The sequence below is a fragment of the Lissotriton helveticus genome, chromosome 8, assembly GCF_964261635.1.
Source record: "Lissotriton helveticus chromosome 8, aLisHel1.1, whole genome shotgun sequence".
In the NCBI taxonomy this organism is placed as follows: domain Eukaryota; kingdom Metazoa; phylum Chordata; class Amphibia; order Caudata; family Salamandridae; genus Lissotriton; species Lissotriton helveticus.
The window spans coordinates 681327359-681343582 of record NC_136069.1 but is presented as its reverse complement, the minus strand read 5'-3'; the positions used below and the strand labels follow the sequence as shown (position 1 = coordinate 681343582).

Sequence of the window (16224 nt, the reverse complement as noted above, 5' to 3'; positions counted from 1 at the left end):
AATAGGCCAGAGGGATTAAAACTACCTCTAAGTCAGAGGTGCAGAAAGATGCAAGAGAACTGCAGAAAGAAGCAACAGAGGTGCCGAAAGAAGCAATAGAGGTGAAAAAACAGGCAAGAGAAGTACAGAAAGAGGCAAGAGAATTGCTGAAAGAAGCAACAGAGGTGTAGAAAGAAGCAAGAGAAGTGCAGAAAGAGGCAAGTGAGGTGCAGAAAGAGGCAAGATCAGTGCAGAATGAACCAACAAAGGTGCAAAAAGAGGCATTAGGGGTACAAAAAGAAGAAAGAGAAGTGCAGAAAGAGGCACGAGAATTGCTAAAAGAAGCAACAGAGGTGTAGAAAGAAGCAAGAGAAGTGCAGAAAGAGAGAAGTGAGGTGCAGAAAGAAGCAAGAGCAGTGCAGAAAGAACCAACAGTGGTATAAAAAGAAGCATGAGGGGTGCAGAAAAAAGATAGGAGGGGTGCAGAAAGAGGCAAGAGAGATACAGAAAGAGGCCGGAGGGGTGCAGAAAGAAGGAAGAGAAGTGCAGAAAAAGGCAAGACATTTGCTGAAAGAAGCAACAGAGGTGTATAAAGAAGCAAGAGAGGTGCAGAAAGAGGCAAAGGAATTGCTGAAAGAAGAAACAGAGGTGTAGAAAGAAGCAAAAGAAGTGCAGAAAGAGACAAGTGAGGTACAGAAAGAAGCAAGAGCAGTGCAGAAACAACCAACAGATGTGCAAAAATAGGCAAGAGGGATGCAGAAAAAGGTAGGAGGGGTGCACAAAGAGGCAAGAGAGGTACATAAAGAGGCAGGAAGGGTGCAGAAAAAAGGAGGAGAAATGCAGGTTGAGGCAAGTGAGGTGCAGAAAAAAGTAATAGCAGTGCAGTAAGAACCAACAGAGGTGCTGAAAGAGCTGTGAGGGTTGCAGAACAAGCAAGGGAAGTACAGAAAGAGGCAACAGAGGTACAGAAAGAGGCAACAGAGGTACAGAAACAAGCATGAAAGGTACAGAAACAAAGAACGGGGTGCAGAAAGAGGCAAGAGAGGTGCAGAAAGAGAAAAGAGGGGTGCAGAAAGAGGCTAAAAATCTGCAGAAAAAGCAATAGAGGTGCTGAAAAAGGCAAGAGAGGTGCAGAAAGAGGCAAGAGATATGCAGAAAAAAGCAACAGACGTGTGGAAATAGGCAAGAGAGGTACAGAAAGAAGCAAGAGAAGTGCAGAAAGAACCAAGAGAGGTGCAAAAAGAAGCAACAGAGGTGCTGAAAGAGGCACAAAGGGTGCATAAGGAAGCAAGAGAAGTGCAGAAAAAAGTAACAGAGGTACAGAAAGAGGCAAGAGTGGTGCAGAAAGAGGCAGGAGAAGTGCATAAAGAAGCAAGGGAAGTTCAGAAAGAACCAAGAGAAGTGCAGAAAGAAGCAACATAGGTGCAGAAGGAGACACAAGGGGTGCAGAAAGAAGGAAGAGAAGTACAGAAAGAAGCAACGGTGGTGCTGAAAAATGCACAAAGGATGCAGAAAGAGGCAAGGAATGTGCAGAAAGAAGCCACAGAGGTACAGAAAAAGGCAAGAGTGGTGCAGAAAGAGGGAATGGAGATGTAGAAAGAGGCACAAGGTGTGCAGAAACAAGGAAGAGAAGTGCAGAAAGAGGCAACAGAGGTGCTGAAAGAAGCATGAAGGATGCAGAAGGAGGCAAGAGAGGTGCATAAAGTAGCAAGTGAAGTCGAGAAAGAGGCAACAGAGGTGCATAAAAAAGCAAGAGAAGTACAGAAAGAGCCAAGATAATTGCTGAAAGAAGCAAGATGTTTAGAAAGAAGGAAGAGAAGGGCAGAAAGAGGCAAGTGAGGTGCAGAAAGAAGCAAGAGCAGTGCAGCAAGAACCAAAAGAGGCAACAGATGTCCAGAAGGAGGCATGAGGGGTCAGAAAGAAGGAAGAGGAGTGCAGAAAGAAGCAATAGAGGTGCTGAAAGAGGCACAAGGGTTGAAGAAAGAAGGAAGAGAAGTGCAGAAAGAAGCAACAGAGGTGCTGAAAGAGGCATTAACGGTGCAGAAAGAGGTAAGAGAAGTGTAGAAAAAGTAACAGAGGTGCTGAAAGAAGCAAGAGTGGTACAGAACGAGGCAGCAGGGGTGCAGAAACAAGCAAAAGAAGTGCAGAAGGAGGCAAGAGTATTGCTGAAAGAAGCAACATAGGTTTATAAAGACGCAAGAGAAGTGCAGAAAGAGGCATGTGAGATGCGGAAAAAAGCAGGAGCATTGCAGAAAGAACCGACAGAGGTGCAAAAAGACACAACAGGAGTGCAGCAAGAGGTTGGAGAGGTGCATAAAGAGGCAAGAGAGGAACAGTAAAAGTCCGTAAGTGTGCAGAAAGAAGGCAAAGAATTGCTGAAAGAAGCAACAGAGGTGTAGAAAGAAGCAACAGTAGTGCAGAACAAGACAAGTAAGGTGCAGAAAGAAGCAAGAGCAGTACAGAAAGAACAAACAGAGGTGCAGAAAGAGGCAAGAGATCTGCAGAAAAAAGCAAGAGAGGTGCTGAAAGAGGCAACAGATGTGCAGAAAGAAGCAAAAGAAGTGCAGAAAAAGACACGTGAGGTGAAAAAAGAAGCATGAGCAGTGCAGAAATAACCAACAGACATGCACAAAGAGGCATGAAGGGTGCAGAAAAAGGCAAAAGAGGTGCATGAAGTAGCAAGTGAAGTTAAGAAAGAGGCAACTGAGGTGCAGTGAAAAAATCAAGAGAATTGCAGAAAGAGGCAAGATAATTGCTGAAAGAAGCAAGAGGTTTAGAAAGAAGCAAGAGAAGGGCAGAAAGAGGCAAGTGAGGTGCAGAAAGAAGCAAGAGCAGTGCAGAAAGAACCAAGAGAGGTGCTGAAAGAGGCAACAGATGTACAGAAGGAGGCACGAGGGGCGAAGAAAGAAGGAAGAGGAGTGCAGAAAGAAGCAACAGAGGTGCTGGAAGAGGCACAGGGTGCAGAAAGAAGGAAGAGAAGTGCAGAAAGAAGCAACAGAGGTGCTGAAAGAGGCATTAAGGGTGCAGAAAGAGGCAAGAAAGTGTAGAAAAAGTAACAGAGCTACAGAAAGAGGCATGAGTGTTGCAGAAAGAGGGAAGAGAGGTGTAGAAAGAGGCAAAGACAGTTGGACAAATAGGGAAGAGGGGTGCAGAAAGAGGCAGGAGGGTTGTAGAAAGAAGCAACAGAGGTGCCGAAAGAGGCAAGTGAAGTCCACAAAGAAGCAACATAGGTTTAGAAAGAAGCAAGTGAAGTGCAGAGAGGCATGTGAGATGCAGAAAAAGCAAGAGCATTGCAAAAAGAACCGACAGAGGTGCAAAAAGATGCAACAGGAGTGTAGCAAGAGGTAGGAGAGGTGCATACAGAGGCAAGAGAGGAACAGAAAAGTCCAGAAGTGTGCAGAAAGAAGGAAGAGAAGTGCAGAAAGAGGCAAAGAATTGCTGAAAGAAGCAACAGTGGTGTAGAAAGAAGCAACAGTAGTGCAGAAAGAGACAAGTAAGGTGCAGAAAGAAGCAGGAGCAGTGCAGAAAGAAAAAACAGAGGTGCAGAAAGAGGCAAGAGATCTGCAGAAAAAAGCAGGAGAGGTGCAGAAAGAAGCAAGAGAAGTGCAGAAAGAACCAAGAGAAGTGCAGAAAGAAGATAGATAGGTGCAGAAGGAAGCACAAGGGGTGCAGAAAGAAGATACATAGGTGCATAAAGAAGCAACAGAGGTGCTGAAAGAGGCACAAAGGATGAAGAAAGAGGCAAGAGAAGTGCAGAAAAAAGTAACAGAGGTACAGAAAGAGGCAAGAGTGGTGCAGAAAGAGGGAAGAGAGGTGTAGAACGAGGCAAGACAGTTGGACAATTAGCAAAGAGGGGTGCAGAAAGAGGCAGGAGGGGTACAGAAAAAGCAACAAAGGTGCCGAAAGAGGCAAGAGAGGTACAGAAAGAAGCAAGAGAAGTGCAGAAAGAACCAAGAGAGGTGCAGAAAGAAGCAACATAGGTGCTGAAAGAAGCACAAAGGGTGCAGAAAGAGGCAGGAGAAGTGTAGAAAAACGTAACAGAGGGGCAGAAAGAGGCATGAGTGGTTCAGAAAGAGGGATGAGAGATATTGAAAGAGGCAAGACTGTTGGACAAATAGGGAAGAGGGGTGCAGAAAGAAGTAACAGATGTGCCGAAAGAGGTAAGAGAGGTGGAGAAAGTAAATGTAAATGTAATGTAAATTGATACTTGTATTGCGCACTACTCACCCGCAAGGGTCTCAAGGTGCTTGTACGAATACCGCTGTGGAACCCATCCTGGCTTTCCCTGTGAGGTGTCCACTCCTGGGCACCCCCAAGGTGGAGGCCAGGCATCCTTAGCGTTGTGGGGGCTGTTGTGGAGATTAAGCAAGCTATTGCCCAGAGATGCAGAGTGGGACTCCATGATTGGAATAGGCACCGAGGTGAGAATTATCAGGTCCGTGGAATTTTGAGCCCAAGACCCGCTGAGGCGGGGAATTGAACCCTGGTCCCGGGCTAGACCTCTGCATCAGGGTCTGCCGCTCTAACCATAGAGCCACACTTCTCCACTTCTCTACTTCTCCAAAGTAGCAAGTGAAGTCCAGAAAGAGGCAGCAGAGGTGCAGAAACAAGCAAGAGAAGTGCCGAAGGAGGCAGGAGTATTGCTGAAAGAAGCAACAGAGGTTTAGAAAGAAGCAAGAGAAGTGCAGAAAGAGGTAAGTGAGGTGCAGAAAGAAGCAAGAGCAGTGCAGAAAGAACCAACAGAGGTGCGGAAAGAGGCAACAGATGTGCAGAAGGAGGCACGAGGGGTGCAGAAAGAAGGAAGAGAAGTGCATAAAAAGGCAAGAGATTTGCTGAAAGAAGCAACAGAGGTGTGGAAAGAAGCAAAAGAAGTGCAGAAAGAGACATGTGAGGTGAAGAAAGAAGCATGAGCAGTGCAGAAAGAACCAACAGACATGCACAAAGAGGAATGAAGGGTGCAGAAAAAGGCAAGAGAGGTGCATAAAGTAGCAAGTGAAGTCGAGAAAGAGGCAACTGAGGTGCAGAAAAAAAGCAAGAGAAGTGCAGAAAGAGGCAAGATAATTGCTGAAAGAAGCAAGAGGTTTAGGAAGAAGCAAAAGAAGGGCAGAAAGAGGCAAGTGAGGTGCAGAAAAAAACCAAGAGAGGTGCTGAAAGAGGCAACAGATGTACAGAAGGAGGCACGAGGGGTGAAGAAAGAAGGGAGGAATGCAGAAAGAAGCAACAGAGGTGCTGAAAGAGGCACAAGGGGTGTAGAAAAAAAGGAAGAGAAGTACAGAAAGAAGCAACAGAGGGGCTGAAAGAGGCATGAAGGGTGCAGAAAGAGGCAAAAGAAGTGTAGAAAAAAAGTAACAGAGGTACAGAAAGAGGCATGAGTTGTGCGAAAAGAGGGAAGAGAGGTATAGTAAGAGGCAAGACAGTTGGACAAATAGGGAAGAGGGGTGCAGTAAGAGGAAGGAGGGTTGCTGAAAGAAGCAACAGAGATGCTGAAAGAGGCAAGAGAGGTGCAGAAAGTAGCAAGTGAAGTCCAGAAAGAGGCAGCAGAGGTGCAGAAACAAGCAAGAGAAGTGCAGAAGGCGGCAGCAGTATGCTGAAAGAGGCAACAGAGGTTTAGAAAGAAGCAAGAGAAGTGCAGACAGAGGTAAATGAGGTGCAGAAAGAAGCAAGAGCAGTGCAGAAAGAACCAAGAGAGGTACAGAAAGAGGCAACAGATGTGCAGAAGGAGGCACAAGGTTTGCAGAAAGAAGGAAGAGAAGTGCAGAAAAAGGCAAGAGATTTGCTGAAAGAAGGAACAGAGGTGTAGAAAGAAGCAAAAGAAGTGCAGAAAGAGACACGTAAGGTGAAGAAAGAAGCATGAGCAGTGCAGAAAAAACCAACAGACGTGCAATAAGAGGCATGAAGGGTGCAGAAAAAGGTAGGAGGGGTGCACAAAGAGGCAAGAGAGGGACAGAAAGGAGCAGGAGGGGTGCACAAAGAAGGAGAAGTGCAGGTTGAGGCAATTGATGTACATAAAAAAGCAATAACAGTGACGAAAGAACAAACAGAGGTGCTGAAAGAGGTATGAAGGGTGAAGAAAGAACAAGAGAAATACAGAAACAAGCATGAAAGGTACAGAAACAGAAACAGGGTGCAGAAAGAGGCAAGAGAGGTCAGAAAGAGAAAAGAGGGATGTAGAAAGAAGCAGGATATCTGCAGAAAACGCAACAGAGTTGCTGAAAAAGACAAGTGATGTACAGCAAGAGATATGCAGAAAAAAGCAACAGAGTTGCTAAAAGAGGCAAGAGAGGTGCAGAAAGAACGAAGAGAAGTACACAAAGAACCAAGAGAGGTGCAGAAAGAAGCAACAGGCATGCAGAAGGAGGCACAAGGGGTGCAGAAAGAAGGAAGAGAAGTGTAGAAAGAAACAACAAAGGTGCTGAAAGAGGCATGGAGGGTGCAGAAAGAGACAAGAGAAGTGCAGAAAGAAGCAATAGAGGTACAAAAAGAGGAAAGAGTGGTGCAGAAAGAGGGAAGAGAGGTTTATTTTGCACTATCCTGCACTGAGAAGGTAAACAATGTAGGTTAGCCTCACTGTACCAAGCATGTACAATTCTGGGACTAAACAAAAAGAGCACATTCCACACCACAATTGATGAAACAGGCATGGGAAATATAGCAACGGGCAAACGGAAGAGATCAAAACTCAGCTGAAAGGATGTTGTAGAAGGCAAAGAAAGTGTACACACACCAGAAACACATCTCTAGAGACGTTTGCAATGCATCTCAACTCAGTCCAAACCAGGATTAACTTAATAGCTGATGATTGAGCTGTTACACCAGTGGTAATTATGAAACAACAAACGAACAGCAGTTTGAGGAGGAAGTGCCGAGATGGGGACAAAGGGCCAAATGATAACAAAGCCTTTACACCCATATCAGTTTTAGAACTACACAAAACCATGCAGGGTAAAATCAAGGCAGCACACAATCACAGATCAATAAACAGTTAACCATTTTTAATTTGGACACACAGTTACCAAATTCTGTTCTTACCATTAATTACTCTAAATATTGCAAAATGGGTCTATACAGCAGGATGTCCACATCAAACAACATTCATGTGTGTCAATATGCTTGTTGGCTAGAATATGACAATTAGAAACACTAAAAGTGAATGTATGTGGAATGAATATTCCCCACCTAGCATTTGAGGATGTCTGTGGAACTATAGGGATCAGGAGCAGATATTTCCCTCTTAGAAAAGGAATTCTCAATGTTAATCAATGAGAGGCGTAGGCCTCACCGTAGTGAAACATGCATTTAACTGTTTGTCACTACCAGTATATGCAAAACAAAAAATAACATCTCCTACCATTTATTTACACAGCACCCTGCCTTTATGGCTTCCTAGGGCCTACCTTAGAGGTGCTTATGTGTAAGAAAAGGGGAGCTTCAGTCTTGGGAGGTAGTTTTAAATGTCAAGTCAGAGTGGCAGTAAACTGCGCCCACAGGCACTGCAGGGGAAGGCCTGAGGCAGGTTTGAAAGCTACTTCTGTGGATAACACAATCAGTGCTGCAAGCCCACTAGTAGCATTTAACTTACGGGCCCTGGGTATATGGTGTACCACTTTACAAGGGATTGACAGATAAATTAAATATGTCAATCATGTCTACACAGATTACACATATGTTTAGGGAAGCAGAACATGCACTTTAGTACTGGTCAGCAGTTGTAAAGTTTTCAGTGTCCCAAGGCCAACAAAAAGATTTACTAAAACATCGAGAAAAAACATTACTATTTTAGAAATTGCACATGTATAAAGTGGGCATTTCTATGCTCTAACTGCTCTGTGAGCCTGCCTCCAATACATGTCTGAGGCGGGTGACAGCTGCACTTATTGCATTCTCTCCATGCAGCCACAAACACAGGAAGGGTAGGTGACAAAGAACTCATCTCCATTCACCTGCATTCTGATAGCACTTCCTGGGCAGGAAGAGATGGGGAGCTAACACTTACACCTGAATAGACAGTGTCCTGTTTCCCCACACACGACTGATTACTCCCTACCATTAGTCTGAAGCCAGGGCAGGGAAGAAAGGGCCTGTATGCACTTTAAAGACCATTCTTTAAATTGAACCTCACTTCAAAGGCACTTCTGGGAATACGTAAAGGGGCTCTGACCCTACCAAGACAACACACTACTGGACCTGTGAAGAACTTTGCCAGGAGTAAAGACTGTTGTGCTACAAGGATTGCCACTCTGCTTGACTGCGGCTCTGGACGATCTGCTTTTATGAGTTGCTGTGTTGCCCTGCTGCCTGCTGATATCAGCCCTGCTAGGGACATGGACTGGACATGTCTCACTTGACCCAGAGTGACTCCAAGGGCTTACTGGCTTACCTCATTTTGTTTGTCATTCAGGGATATCAAAGTCTCTACCCCTGCTCCTGTGCCTGGTTCCCTGGAAGGGGACCCATATACTTACATCACAGAAATTGATTCATCTTTAGCCTGCATGTAGCAGAACCAGTGCATCAATCCTGTTGAGGGACTAGACCTGGCGCATCACACTTGGAACTGTTGCATCACGTCTGAAACCAACGTTCCAGAACCAATGCATCATCAAGGATCAAGGTACTCTGTTCAGCAGGCCTGACTGGCTCTTATCCCTGGCCTGCACTGAATTGTGGTCGACTTGAACTGTTGACTTTGTACAAGGACAGTGAAACCTTAAGTCCCCCTATAGCCCTATTGCTTTTAAGTGCTATTTTTATCCTTTGTCTTTAAAAATTCATATCTCAAATTGTACTTAATGGATTTTTGTCGTTTCAGTCTTGTTTTGTTCAGAATATAATCATCTATTTCTGTTAACCTGTGGGTAGTCTTTTTAGGTTGTTTTCATTGTGTTACTGTGTGGCTGTTGCACAAATACTTTACACATTGCATCTTTAGATAAGCCTGACTGCTCTGTGCCTAGCTACAAGAGGGTGAGCCCAGTTTATCTTTTAGTGTGTATCTAGCTTACCCAGACTAGAATGGTGGTTCTCTGGCTGAAGCAAGAACCTCCTTTTTAGATAAACCCAAGAAAGACCCCATTCTGGGAGCATCATCACCCGATCACCTGTTGAACTTGGATGGCCAGATATTTGCTAAAGTTCTGCAGAAGCCTCTGGAGGAGGGACTGCCGCTCTTGACAGGCATTAACCAGACAAGATTTATCTCACTGAGATCTAGCAACAGCAACCAAAAAGCCCTTCAACCAACATACCTAGCACAGAAACGTCACAAGAAGCAGTGCTATTATCACTAGATTCAGAGAACATTTTTGAAAGGATGGACTGGAGCATGATGGACAGCTACACCACATAGACCAGATTTGGCAACAGATTTAGGGTCTGCGCTGATCCACTACACCTCACCTTAGACAAGACTTTGAGTGAATGGCAAAGCAACTTTGCCTATAGAGAAACAAAGGGGCACAAGACAGTGTTGCCGTCTCTCCTCTATGCTGTTTGCACTCTACCTGTAACCACTAATACAAAATATGAGAGAACAAATATGTATCCACAGGCTTGACTTCCACCAAGACACAGTCAACTTTCACAAACAACATGCTTATTGTCCCTTACACCCCCCAGCCAATCTCTGCAGGAATTGGTCTCATTAAAAGAAGAATGTCATACTCTAGAGGGCCTCTAAATCAATTTCCGTAAATTTGAGGGGTTAATATGGTCTGGGGGCAATCCAAAACATTGCAGGATAACAATCACTGTCAATAACATTACACTGACTAAACTATTTAAGAACGTTCTTGAGAGTCAACCTCTATGAATGTGCCTGGAATAGTATTAAAATCTTATTGAAGGGAACCAAAGCTCTCCTGAACTTCAAAACAGTCATACCTTGTTGTAGCTGGAGAGAATAGCTTCCCTTAAAATGACAGTACTGTCAAAGATCCTTTACATCGTCTACGCCTACCTTTTCCCTTTTAATAGGGGAATGTCCTGGCTGCAACACTTTTGCTGGGGGGAGGGGAGGAGTCAAATATGCATAAGCGCTCATGCATAACACACCCTAGACAAGGAGGCCTGGGTATGTCATACATATGTCACTGTTACTTGGCTGACTAGGGGGTAGATGTATCAATGTATTCATTTGCGATTTCTTATTTGCGATTTTTTGCGAGTCGCAAATAAGAAATCGCAATATGCGATGTATGTACATTTTAGCGACTTTTTTGCAATTCCTTAAATGTCGCAGAAAATTCTGCTAATTTTTTGCGATTTCTTATTTTGCGATTTTCTCAAATTAAGAAATCGCAAAAAACGTGAATCTGCTAATGCAGGAACAAGCTGATGACATCACAGTCAGGAAGTCTTGTTGATTACCTGCACCTGCTTGCCTGAGCCACACCCAGTGGCAGTTGGAAGATTGTTTGGCAGCTGTGCAGACCTGGTTCCTTGCAACATGGAGCCTGAAAATTCACACGGCGCTCCTTCTGGAGAGAAAAGAAAAAGGAAAGAGAAATTTCCAGAGAAGGAGCAGGAAACTCTTATTGAAGAGATGGCTTGCAACCATGAGTTGCTGTTTGGGAAGCAAGCTTTGAAAGTTCCTGAGGCTTGAAAAAGGAAAATTTGGCTTGAGATACAGGAGAAAGTACATTCTGTTGGAGTTAACCCCAGAACCATCGAAGAACTTAAAAAAAGGTGGTATGATATGCGCCTGCGCTCCAAAGAAAAACTTGCTGAAAGGATTAAGGAAGCAAGTAAGACAGGCGGGGGAACATCCACTGCAGACCAGCCCACTCCTCATGAGGAGCTTGTAGAGGCAACACTCTTGCCTGAGAGTGTTATTGGAGTTGCACATATTGACAGTTCAGATCCTGGACAAGGAGCAGAAGGTAAGAAGAATGCTTGTATGTATGTAGTTTCGTGGGTCATGCATGCTGTCCATGTTAGAGGTTGCTCACAGTCTTTATCCATTACACTTAGGTTCCCTGACTCTTATTCATTTGAACTTATCTTTTCACAGAACATTTGCATTTCTTAACTTTGATTACATGAGAAAAGTAAGTTGATGCTTTTTAAAATTATTTGAAAAAAAAAAACGTAGTTTAAGTCCAATTTTAGGAACAGTTTCTTTGAATCATCAAAAAGAGAAGCACACAACAATCTCATATGTCTCTATCTACATCCACAGCACATACAGAACATCCAAGTGAGGATTTTGAAGACATTTCTTGACATGTTCAGGACTTGTCAGCTGCTGATGAAAGTGTAAATGAGGAGGTGGACTCCAATCCCATTGTAAGGCCTAATAGAAGACATGTTGCCCCTCTGCCTCCTTTTGAGGATGAAGAAATGGAATCTGAAGGGTCAAGAGACAGAGCACAGGACACAGTATTTACATCTGACCATACAGAGCAAAGTATTCCAAACAGAAGAAGAGCCTACACATTAGAAAGATCAAGGGTCAACAGGGTTGGTGTGGAGGACACTCCTACTGTGTTTGCAGGTTTGGAGCAGAACATGTTGGATGTACAGCAAAGGCAGCACAAGGCCCTAAGATCAATCAACAGGCAGCTTTTAAAATTAAATAGGAGCAACGCTGGCTTTGGAGAAGGGATGAGGGAAGTAGCTGCTTCCATGGACAGACTTTGCTTGGCCATCGAGCGGTCAGAAGAAAGCAGGAATAGGGCAGCACGCCGTGCAAATTCCAGGATGCTAGGGTACTCCAAAGCAATAAACAGACTGTGTAGTGTTACATCAAACTTCACAAGGCGCAGTGTGACAATGCAGCGCATGGTTACAGATTGCACCCGGAGTGTTGCAAAAGGGTTAGATAAGGTGACTTCTGCAGTTGAATTGCTGCAAACAGCTAACTCTGGTGCAAGTGCTTTTTTTGATCAAGGTGATACAGAGGAGACTACAAGTAGAAACAGTAACAATCCTACACCTACTTCTGAAATTAGTCAGCGCAGGAGTGGTAGGAATGCGACCCCTGCTACAGCTAGTAGGATCATGGAAGCAGTGCAGCGCTCTAGCAATAGGCCATGCAGAAAGTCATTTTTTCTTCCTCTCTATATTTTCCTTAGAGAAAATAAGCACTTGTATTATTTAACTGGTATTACTATAATGTCCTGTGCAGTAACAGGTTCAAGTTTGAGAAAAACACTATGTCTTTTGTTTTGGAATATATAAAATTTTCCCTTGGTAAAGTAAATATCTTTGTTGCTTTTTATTCTTACCTAAAAGTAATTGTGTGTTATTTCTTGACATCTTTGTCGTCCAGCTGCAGCTCCCACTCCTGCAGCAACTCTTCTTGGGGGTGGTATTTCATCATTATCAGAAGAATCTGAGTCACTTAGTTCCAAATGTGTTCCTTTTCTTATGGCCATGTTATGTAACATTGCACAGCTAGTTATAATTTTGCAGCACATTGTTAGATTACATTGTAAAGACCCACCGCTTTTGTGAATCCTACGAAACCTGCTTTTTAAAATTCCAAAATTCCTTTCTATGACTCCACGTGTTGAACGGTGTGCCTTATTATATCTCCTCTCATGTACATTTGCAGGATCTAGATAAGGGGTCAAGATGAAATCACGCACGGCATAGGCACTATCACCTGCATTGAAACATTTAAGTAGCGGCAGTTCATAGAAAGATAATAATAAAGTTTGTAACAAATATGTCGGATATTTACCAAGTAGAAATCCTTCTCCAAATTGGCCAGCACTCAGATGTCTATGCAATCCACTGTGCCTAAAGATGTAAGAGTCATGAATGCTCCCTGGGTACTGAGCCACAATATCAGTGATTATGTACTTTGCATTACACACCATTTGAATGTTCAGGGAATGGTAACATTTCCTATTTCTGTAAACAAATTCTGTGGCAGCCGGTGGAGTGATGGCAATATGGGTGCCATCTATGCATCCAATAACATGTGGAAAACGTGCAATTTGATAAAATTCCAATTTTGCATTTTGAATGTCTTGTTGATTTCTGGAGAGGTAGATATGATGCTTAAGCCTCCTCATCATTGCTTCTAGGAAAACTTTAAAAAAAACGTGATAGAGCATTCTGAGACACACCTCCAACCTCTGCAATGACCCTTTGAAATGAACCAGAAGGCAGAAGGTGCAGGGAGCACAATACCTGCACATGTGTAGGAATTGGATGTGTTTTGTTTGTTTCATGATACAAAAATGTCTTCAATTCATCAATTAGGTCTAAAATGGGGTGTGGATGCAGTCTGTATTTTTCAGAAATTTCCTCTTCTGTTTGCTGGAAAAGCGTTATCCGCAGTCTGAAGATTCTCTCCTGCCTATGTCTCCTCTGTGCAAGAGCTTGAATGTGCAGCCTCCTAGCTATCAGGTAAAGTCCAGCCATTGTGCTTTGAAAAAATGCATTGGGGAGTCTTTTTTTATACAGTCAAATTGGTTAACACCTGACTGATGTTAGTATTAATTGCGATTTCTTAATTTGCGGATGTCCTGTTTTCGCAAATAGCGATATTTTCATACATCTTTATGCTATTTCTAATGATGCTATTTCTTAATTGCGATTTTCGCAAAAAAGAATGCGTGCAAATTTAGAAATCGCAAACAAAATTCCCAGAAATCTAAAAATCGCAAATAAGTAATCGCAATATTTGCGATGCAATTACATGCATCGCAAATTTCAACTTTCTTGTCGCAAACGGTGAATTTTAGCGATTCGCAGCGTTTGCGACAAAAAAATAGCTTGATACATCTAGGCCTAGGTGCCTTATATGATAGAGTGGCTCCATAGAGAGGCAGGCAAGATACAGCGCTTCATCGATCAGAATCTGACAGCTCTCTAATTTAGGGAAGCCTGCTAGGTCCCAAAAAAGCAACGATGCTAAAATGTATATGTATCACAAATAACTAGGGTAATGTTAGAAAAATGGGAAAGCCTTTTGAAATGCAAAGACCACCCTATGTTCAAATGTCCCATGATGCCTATTTTCGAGCAATTAGACTTCACCCCATGACTCAATGGAGGTCTCTTCCAGACATGGAAGAAGAGGAATGTTTCAGGCTCCGGGAGTTCTATCACAATGGGGAAATTTGCTAATTTGATAAAAGCAGGGCTCCCTAACGTGTCTCTGAATTTTATTTATTCTGGTCACAGTCCAGCAATGAAAGGTAATGTGTGTAATGTGTGTCATATGTTCTACCTATAATGGTTATACATTTTGAAACATTTGTAAACTTTAGAAAGGATGCTAACATATATGTCTGCATCTGGGAAGTTTAAAATACCTTTGTCACATGCTTTTTACTGATTGCTGCAGTTTTTTGCTAAACACGTTTACAAATTGATGTGATTCATAAAACATAAACAGTACTCACAAAAGAGTGCAAAATAAATTTTTCCCTGGTTTCTTTGCATTCAACCATTGACGATGTCTCTGATCAAAGCAACATCAGTAAAAGTATTGGATTTTGGAGGGGTCAGATAACTAATTACCGTCTAATCTGAGCAAAATGAGGAAAAGTGTAGAGTTTTGAAGGAATCCAATTTACTATTCAGATATCAATATTAGCAACTGTAGGTAAAGAGTTGACTTTGGAAGGTTCAAAGTTATGTTCCTACTCCAGCATAAACGAAATTAAAGAAAGAGTTGGATTTACTTTTGCTACCCTCATCCTCACTCTACAAGATCAACAACCAGGTACTAATTTAACAATTTCTAGTTAAATTAAAAACAAATACATTTCATATAAACATGTATAACCTATATCAAAACAAAGTAAACACGAATAATATTTAAATGATAATAATGTATAATAGTAAAATATATTTTATCGAACTATATTAAAGAAAACAACGTTATATGCAACTATATTTAAATAACCTATATGAAATACCTGAAATGAATTCTCATGATATTTATTCCCATCACACTCCAAAATTAAAGGCTAATAGGTGCCATGTGTTCTACCATATAATGTTTGTAAATTTTGATATATTTAAATACTTTTGAAATAATGCTAGCTTATGTGTCTGCAACTGGGAAGTTTAAAAGACTGTTATCATATGTGTTTTACTGAGTTAAACTCATATTCAGAATCCCAGGAAGTGTTATTAAATGTAGTTATAAAATAGCTGCACATTTTCCCTAAACAAATGTATAGATAGATGTAAAACAGTATTCGCAAAAGAGAACAAAAAAAATGTTTCCCTGGATTTTTGCCCTTAACCCTCTATTAACAGACCCATGGCTCCAATCAAAGGGTAAATTTGACTAATCCACTTTAATCTGAACCACACAAGGGAAAGTGTAGAAGAGTATTAAAAGAGTCAGATTTACTATTCACATCTCAATCTGAGCAACAGTAGGTACAGAGTTGATTTCGGAGGGGTCAGAGCTACTATTCTCACTTCAGCATAAACAAAATTAATGAAAACAAATATGTTTCATATAAAAATCTATAAACGACATTAAAACAAATTAAACATGAATATTAATACAATGATATTGTATAATTGTAATCATGAAAGAAAACGAATTATAAAATGATATTTGAACCAACTATATGAAAGAAAACAATGTTATATTCAGCTATATTTAAATAATCAGTATTAAGTACCTAGGCTATAATTAAATCCACGATATTTTTTACGTGACAATATTCCCTCCACGATATATGTGAGCCACAATATTTTTTTACTGATATTTTGTCCAAGCTGGTGTGTTGCTGCCCTTCCAGACTTTCAGACGCGAACACGACTGTTCCCGATGCATATAAAGGATAGTCTATTATCCGGTAGCATTGGAGTAAGGGCAACCAAAGGCAAACATGGATCATATCGCAATATCAGGGCTCCCATCTCACAGTGTGTCCAGATGCGTTGGTCCATTGCAAAATATAAACTGGCGGATTAATATGCCTGCTGAAAACATATCTATTTATTTTTCAAAACACAGGATTCAATCAGTTCCAGTTTAGCTGAGATTGTTTATGTGCCTGTAACATAGATGTTTAATTAATCTCAGCTTCAGTAATTCAAATCCCAGTTCACCCAAACTAATTACTCTATCAGAGAAGCTGCTGCAGTTTTGTTGGAAAATAAGGTACTTTTTAGTAGAGCTGCTATAAAATAAATGAATTACCCAAAATGTGTTTTACCTCTCAGGGAGTGTTAAGAGGATGGTCTCTATCATGTGCATCGAAAGGTCTTTTGATAGTTGCAATGTATCAATTTAACTACATATGCTAAAAAAGGACTAAACGC

At 42.0% G+C, this 16224-nt stretch overlaps 1 long non-coding RNA gene across 2 annotated transcripts in view; it reads right to left on the bottom strand.

The window, feature by feature from the left end:
- Nucleotides 1–11074: 11074 nt before the first annotated feature.
- Nucleotides 11075–16224, bottom strand: part of LOC144771750 (uncharacterized) — a 194157-nt gene continuing 189007 nt past the window's right edge. For both annotated transcript variants that reach the window (XR_013599465.1, XR_013599464.1), the window contains exon 4: nucleotides 11075–11323. This is a non-coding gene — a long non-coding RNA (uncharacterized LOC144771750). The remainder of the gene's footprint in view (nucleotides 11324–16224) is intronic.